Genomic DNA, 8,209 nt, shown 5'->3' with positions numbered 1-8,209 from the left:
CTATCCAGCAATGTCAACAAATCCCTTGGCTGTTTGGGACTCTCCCTCCTGATTGGCTCACACTACTGTCAATCAGAGTCAGTTAGCCAATCAGGAGAGAGGGGTCGGGGCCAAACCAAAGCTCCATGTCTGAATGGACACAGGGTACTGCAGCTCGCCTCGACTTGACATGTGGCAGGGGCCAGGAGCAGCAAAGAGGGACCTGAGAAGAGAAGGATCTAGGCTGCTCTATGCAAATCCACTTAAAAAAAAAAAAAAAAAACGAGACTTTACAAATCACTTTAATTCATTCTTTGCATTAAAGTTGAAAGCCTTCTGTGCCACAGCCTCCACTTATACCTGAACATGATCATGGAATGCCTCCTTCAGTGCAGCCTCCACACCATTTCTTTCATATGCCTTGGCTGTTTTAGTAATAGCAAGAGCAGTCTGTTCTTTGGCAATCATTGCATGTTAAGAGGATAAAGACCTTGTAGAACCCTCACTAGCCAAAGGAGAGCCATTGCAAAGGGAAAAGGCTTCTTCTTCTTCTGAGGTTACAACAGGTTCCATCTGGGGGATTTTGCAGGAGTGAGCTTCTTCTTCCACTTCATGTTCAAATCATTGGTTGTCCTCTCTGACATATTGCACAAAGTGAAGTGGGACGTTTCTATCCTCCATCTGTCCAGTTTCAGAGTCTGCAATCAAGTATGGCAGCTTATTATTGATTTACATGAGACAGTAAGCGCTAGCATTTTTCATGCCTCCAAAAGAGTCCCTCTGCAGCTCTTCCCAGGTGGCCTCAGTCACAGAGATATCATTGTAATTTAGCCAGCATTTTCTGGTATGGCTGTATATATAAGCCCAGTAGTGGCCTGCATTAGTCTGGTCTTCGTGAACTAGCACCGCATGAAGTCTGTATGGAACCTGCATTAGGTCTAAACCGTTGTAGATGTCATCAATCATTGCTGTTAAGTTGGCAATAGAAACCTTTAAGTCTTCAATGTCTTGCTCCACTCCAGCTCTCCACCCCTGCAAACATAATTCCACAGAGTGTAGTTCTTCTTTGGTGGCTGAATGAGGAGCTGGGCCTTCAATAGATCAAATGCAACTTTCATCAAAAGATTGTACAGAAGAGGATTCATGCTTCAGAATAGGAAGGCGTGTTTCATCACCGCCCAGGTGCTCACTGTCTCCATTTGGTAAAAGACCAATTTCTTGTGGTTGAGAGTCAGGAGAAGTAGTGTCATCTGCTGGAGTCTCGACGCTCAGTGTCAAATCCACAGCATAGCTTCTTGCAGCAGATTTAGCATGAACGAACTCCAGCACATATCGAAGCATATCAGGCAGAGGACAACAGTTGGTGCCAGAGCCATACTTCAGATATCTCTCCAGTTTCTGATGGAGGTAGTCGATGTGCCTTGACAGTTTCCTGACATCTCTCCGCTTTTTCCTAATGAGCTCTTTGTTTCTGTACAGGCACATGTCCATATACATAATCTCGGGAAATTCAAGTTTATTATGGATCTTTTCTGGTTGACCCAAACCGAGAAAGTTCAAGGGTTAGCACCGGGGGAAGTTTTGTAAACCAACGCTCTTGCCTGTATTGCACTGCTTGCCCAGTCCGTGAGAGCTCAAGATCTTTCTCCAACATTGCTGCTTCCAGACACTCGTTTAGGTTGTTGAAGCCGTTCACCTGCAAGGGGTATTGCCCAAAGGTCTCAATATTGGAGAATGCTTTATCTTCCAGATATCCCTCATTAAGAAATGTACCATAGAACAGCTGCAACATTGGGTTTTCAGTCTTCACTCTTGAACACTCTCTGCAGACAGACAGTTGGAAAGCGTCCTCCAGCCAATCCAGCAACTTGTGTGTAAACTCACAGACATCTTGCTGTTGTGCTTCTTCAGACAGAAAAGCATCTTTCAACAGTTCAACAGCAGCAGAAAGATCAACACACGTTCTGTTGGATCCAACCATAAGAGAAAACAAGCACTGAAGTTCTTGCATAAAAGCAATGTTCCTCTTCTCACTTCTGCTCTGACATCTCTCCAGCATGCTTTGGGAAATACTGTAAATATGGACCAATCTTCGAAACTCTGGCAGGTGGAAGAGCGACTGAATTACTGCACTAAACCAGCAGGTGTTTCCAATGTTCTTTAACCCAACAGGCCAGTCACCATTCCTTCTTAGACATTTTCTTTTGGCATGGTTCTTATTTCCAGCACAAAGGCAGTCAGGGCAGGGGTAGCAAGTCCAAGTCATACTCTCTATGTCTATAGACACAGGCAGCATTGCTAGGGATTGAGCCTGCAGGAGCGCCCCATAGAAAGGAGCTTTCTCTGGGGACACTCACTGAAGAGGAGGAGCCAGGAGCACCTGTGGGAGAAACCAGAAGAAGAGGATCAGGGCTGCTCTGTGCAAAACGATTGAACAGAGTAGGTAGGTGTAACATGTTTATTATTTTAATAAATAAAAATTAAACCTTTACAATCACTTTAAGGTTTATGGTCCTTTAACATTTCCGTTAAATGCCGCAGTTGTACAGTGATCCTTTCATGTGTCCGTTTAAACATTTTCCAAATCAAATGCTAAAAAAAATTGTATTTAGTCATTCATAAATTATTCATGCACCTATATTAGCAAGTGTCCTTTCACACATGCTGCCCTTTCCTCAATCTCACACTGGTTTTCAGCTAAAACTGTCCTCCCCCCATCAATCACTCTCCATGGTACCTAAACCTCTTTCCCGGAACTCCCCAAAGTGGCAGCCTATCCTGTCTATACACTGATTTCCCTTCCACTGCCTGTAAAGAAAATATGATGCCTTTTTCCACATTCCATAATAAATTTGTGCTTATAGACTGCATAAAAACCAGACGCCGATCTGTACACCACTTAGATGCATTTTATGCTGTTAAAATCATTTTAACATTTTGATCTCGCTCTGCTAAAGTCAAGAAGATGAATCTTAACTTACTTTAAGAGCTGACTTTATCATATCTAAGCCAAGTGAAATATTTATTCTCTCTAGCTTTTATAGATATGAAGTAGCAAAAAAATAAAAACAAAAGCAAACATAATACGTAGAATGGGTACCTAGACTAAAACCTCTCTATCACAATGCCTGTGGAGAATGGAAGGAGATTATGTTGACATCGATGGAGCTTTCAGGATTTTGAATCCAGAAGGCTTAATCTAATCTAATCTTTTTCAATCCAATTTTTTAATGCATCCTAGACATGCAGTAAGATGTAATCTTGTGCTCTGCATTTGTAGGTTAGGTTGAAGTAGTCTGCATATGCGCACTTCATTTATATGTGTGCATTTTTTAAGGGAATTTTAAGGATAGACAAGGATTTAAATTCATAATAAAAAAAATATCTTTTCTATTTTATTAATGTTAAAGGATATGTCTTTTATATGCAATTAAATACAAATTTAAGGTATTTTTAATAAGAGCATTGGGTCTATTGAAAAGCAGGGAATTAAATTTTATATTAAAATGAGAGGTACTTATCAATGCTAAATACAACCATTTAACACTTTTACCTTTTGCATTGGAGAAGTGCTAATTTCCAGTTCAGTATGCGAGACCCTAAAAAAGTTTGGAATCTGTGTCGTGTGTGTGGTAGCATGGAAGCAGATAGAAAGGCACACTATGCAACTGGGAAAAAAATAAATAAAAAAAATAACGTCCAGACATAGAAAGGGTTGTTTACTGTAAGAGCTCTGTAAAAAGGGCCGGGTGTGTTCTTATATAAAAATACAATTGCAGAATGTTTATGCATGGAGTTATTTGACTTTGAAGGTCAGGAAGGTATTATATTCCTATTAGATCGAGTGGAACATTTTATATCAAGGCATTTTTGTTTTTTTCTGGATCAGCTGCAGGCTACATGTGTCTTTTTATATAAATGACTATATATTATGGGGTTGATAAAAGCATGTAAGTCACATGTACAGTGCTTTTTCACTCGGGTACTTTTTTTTGAATATGCAACAAGGTCATGCCACATGCCTTTTTTTAAACAAAGTTTATTTTATGAACAACACAAATTTCTGGTAAAAAGTGCCTGTGTTGATGCTGGGCTTTTGTTCGCTTGAAATGGATTTGCATTCTGATACAAGTCTATGGAAATTAAAAGCGAGAGCCAGAAGAAGGTCAACTGCAGGTTAGTTGCACATCTCAATGAATTCAGAATGAAATTGTAAGTGTCTCAAACTGATGTCAAACTGATCGGCATAAGCCCAAAGTTCAGAAGAACAACACTTAGGCCCCATACACACGATAGAATCCATGCGCTTGAATTTATCCGCGGATCGGTTTCAGCGGATCGGCGGATTTATCTGTTGGTCCGCTGGCACGTACACACTAGCGTATAAAAATCCCCGCGAACCAGAACGTATGCAACGTAAACCACGTAAGACGTCACTATAAAGGGGAAGACCAAAGTCAACGGCGCCGCCCTCTGTTCCGCTTTTCTAGTTCCGTGTTACAGCGTTCTAGTGAAGGTTTGGTTAGAGCCGATTCGTGCTTTTCAGTCTCCGCGTTTTGACAGGTGGTATTCTTTGGTTCAGTGCGTGTGCTTGCGGGTTTGCAGTTGGCATTCGGGCACAGGCTTTCAGCACGTTTCCGCGTACTGTGCGCTCGTATCTGTGTGTCGTGCGGGCTTAGCAGGTTGTGCTGGATTTGGGGGTGCTTTCTGTTGGAGTGTGTTCTTGACTGACTGAATTCATGATGGAGCAGCATCGTCGATTCTCGCGAATTGGTGGTGTTTATGGGTTTGCTTATGGACAGGCTCAGCGAATCAGTTGTTTGGGCAGGAACACTGGGAGGAGGCGTTTCTGGACCAAGAATTGGTTGCGCCAGCGTGACCATTTTTCTCATATGCCTCTGCTTAGGGAACTCCAGGAGAATAATCCTGATGATTTTAGGAATTTTCTCCGCATGACGGACCCCGTATTCAACCGTCTGCTGGAACTTCTGTCCCCCTATATCACGAGGCAGGACACTGTGATGCGGGAATCCATCACGGCCGAGCAGAGGCTTATTGCCACGTTGCGGTACCTGGCGACTGGGAGGAGCCTGCAGGACCTCAAGTTCTCGACAGGCATCTCTCCCCAGGCGCTTGGGGTCATCATACCGGAGACGTGTACTGCCATCATACATGTTCTGCAGGAGGAGTATATTAAGGTAAGTTCCCTCATTTTAACATCACAATGTTTTTTTTTTTAATATTTTTTTCTTCCCTAATAACCATGAGATTGTAATCTGCTGTGTGTGGGATGTTCCCTTTTCTCCCCATGCATGTTGTTAACCTTTACATGTTTTTTTTTGGGGCCTACCTGGATATTTTGTCCTTACCCACCATAAACCTGTCCAGCATGCTTTCCTAGGCCCAAACCCACCTAGCCAATTTTTTATTTTTGGCTAATCCATTGTAGCTCTGCCCCCCCCCCTCCTCCCCCCCCGAAATTAGTTTATTGCTCTATCATCAGAGGGATGTGGAGTCTGATAATTAAGTGTGCCTATATTGTTTTAACTAAATACTCACTTCACAATGATTGTATGAAATTAGAATCCTGTTGTTGAAGTTGCACAATGATGGTTTTTGTATTGTGATTGCAATGTTTATCTGATAAATTAGTAATATTTTTTATTTTGTTTGTCCCCACAGCTACCCTCCACACCACAGGAATGGCAGTCTGTGGCTTCCCAATTTGCCCAGCGTTGTGATTTTCCGAACTGCGGTGGAGCAATACTGTAGATGGGAAGCACGTCCGCATTGTGCCCCCACCCCACTCGGGGTCCTACTATTTTAACTACAAGGGTTTTCATAGTATCGTGTTGATGGCGGTGGTTTCGGCACAGTATGAGTTTCTCTATGTGGACGTGGGGAAGAACGGCCGGCTGTCAGATGGGGCAGAATTCTCACGGACTGAATTCTACGATCGTCTCCAAACTGGTGATCTGGCATTGCCACCAGATGAAGATAATGTAGAAGGACTTCCGTTTGTGTTCCTAGCGGACGAAGCTTTCGGGCTTGGACCTCACCTAATGCGGCCTTTTCCCCATAGGACTCTCACCTACGAGAGGAGGGTGTTCAATTATCGGTTGTCCAGAGCTCGGAGGGTAGTCGAGAATGCCTTTGGGATTCTCACCAACCGGTTCCGCCTGTTCCTGACAGCTATACATCTGGCGGAATATAAATTGAACACCGTTGTATTTGCCTGCTGCATTTTGCACAACTTTTTACGCAGGCATTCCCAGACGTACCTACCCGACAGAGTTTCTGAGGCAAGACTACTCTCAGATCCTCTCCCTGGGCTGGACACTGGTCGCGCTGGCATTGGCACCCCATCTGCTCGTGAGGTACGCGACAAATATGTTGAGTACTTCATGGGTCGGGGGGCCATTGCTATGCCAGATGATATTTCTTTCTAATTCGGCCCCCAAAAGATAGGAATATTCACAGAAATAATAAACAATTAGACCATTGGACTTTATACAGTTGTTTGTCATTACTGCTTTTTCTCTTTTTATCTGTCTTCCTGGTTTGCACCAAAAATAGTGCACTTCTATTGCCAAATGTAGGGTTCAGGTTTTAGTAAATAAACACAATTGCACATTATTCACTCATCTCCAAACTGGGTATCCAGCATATAAAAGAAGAAAGCCACTCATTGTTTGGATTTTGGAATTTTTTTTTTATTTAGAGCTTTTTCATTTTCCTTGATTACTTAAATTTTTCGTAACAAACATGTCAACTTTGAGTTTTTGCAAGGCTTTTTTTTTTGGTATATTTTTTATTTGTATAATTTTGCGAATTTTTACAATCATTATTCTCATAAATTTTTGGTGTTCACCAACAATGTATTACAATTGTAACATTTTTCACACAAATAGAATATTTCACAAATGTAAACTTAACAGAATTTTTTGGTGTGAATTTTTTAAACCAATATTTCTCTATTTTTTTTTTTTTCAATAAAATTTTAATTTTTTTTTGGTATTATTGCACAAATCTTGGTAACATTTTTTTGACATATTTCTCACCCAATTTTTTTCGGGAAACTTAGAATATTTTGAAATGTTTATTCTAAAAAATCTTCTATTGTAGCAAATATTTTTTTTCATTTTTTTCATTATTTTTAGAATTTTTTTTCAATTTTTGAAAAATATTTTTAATAATTTTTTTTAATTTTTCTAATTATTTTTTTTAAAAAAAAATATATTTTTTAATTTAATTTTAATAATTTTTTTTTTTTTTTTTTTTTTAGGATTTTTCTAGCTTGTTGATTTAAGCCTTTTTTTTTTAGAAAACCTATAAAATGTAAAACAAATATAAAAGACAAATGTGTCACTTTTACATCACAGTCATGGTGTGAGTTCACACCTGAACACGCCAAAATTTGAAGATGCACACATTCAGTGCAAATCGCCAAATGTCAGTTCTACAACATATAAACACAGACAAAGGGCGACATGTGCTATCTGCCATCATGAGTGATCAATGTCTGTGTTATGTGGGAGCAAACCCTTCCTCAAAAACTACTTGAGAATCGAGGAGGGGTTTGTACCCACAAAGCACAGATAATCAATATTCTGTTATGGCAGATAGCACATGTTGCCACTGTGTGTGCATCTTCAAATTTTGGCATATTGCTGAGTCACAAACTAAAACTGGTTGGGGGATGGGCTGGTGGGGGGGGTGTTCAGTCTTTGACCCGGCCCATCATGTCAATGATGTTTTTATAGTTCTGTTCTATACCGATCATTTTTTGGCGCATAGTTTCCAGCTCGGTGCAGCACTCTAAAAAGTATGTTTTTACATTCTGTTCCATGAGAAGCAGTCTTTGGCGCATATTGTCCATCTCACTGCTGCACTCCATCACTTGCTGTATAATTATTCCAGCACTGGCGGCAGAAAAATGATGAACAACATCTTCATCCCCTACAAAATGAAGCCAAAAAAATACAATGTGAGAAAAAGCCTATCTACATCTATATAGGGTTGCCACCTCATCCCTTTAAACCAGAACACATATTAATTTAACAGGTTCTGTGGCTGATTAAGGTGGTAATTAAACTCATCTGGTGCCATATCAGCATTACACTAGCCACAGAACATGTGTAATCCATATGTGTTTGGGAATAAAGGGATGAGGTGGCAAGCCTATCTACATCTGTTTTTCCATATAAAGCTGGTGTGACACTGACCTGAT

The 8,209-nt window shown here is 40.7% G+C and overlaps 1 pseudogene; it reads right to left on the bottom strand.

Moving 5' to 3' along the window:
* Window positions 1-333: 333 nt before the first annotated feature.
* On the bottom strand, window positions 334-2,164 carry LOC120932397 (annotated as a pseudogene).
* Window positions 2,165-8,209: the final 6,045 nt, after the last annotated feature.

This window comes from Rana temporaria, chromosome 1 (genome assembly GCF_905171775.1).
Source record: "Rana temporaria chromosome 1, aRanTem1.1, whole genome shotgun sequence".
NCBI classification, from domain to species: Eukaryota; Metazoa; Chordata; class Amphibia; order Anura; family Ranidae; genus Rana; species Rana temporaria.
Note: the sequence above shows the minus strand (reverse complement) of the source record. Positions and strands in the feature narration are given on the sequence as shown.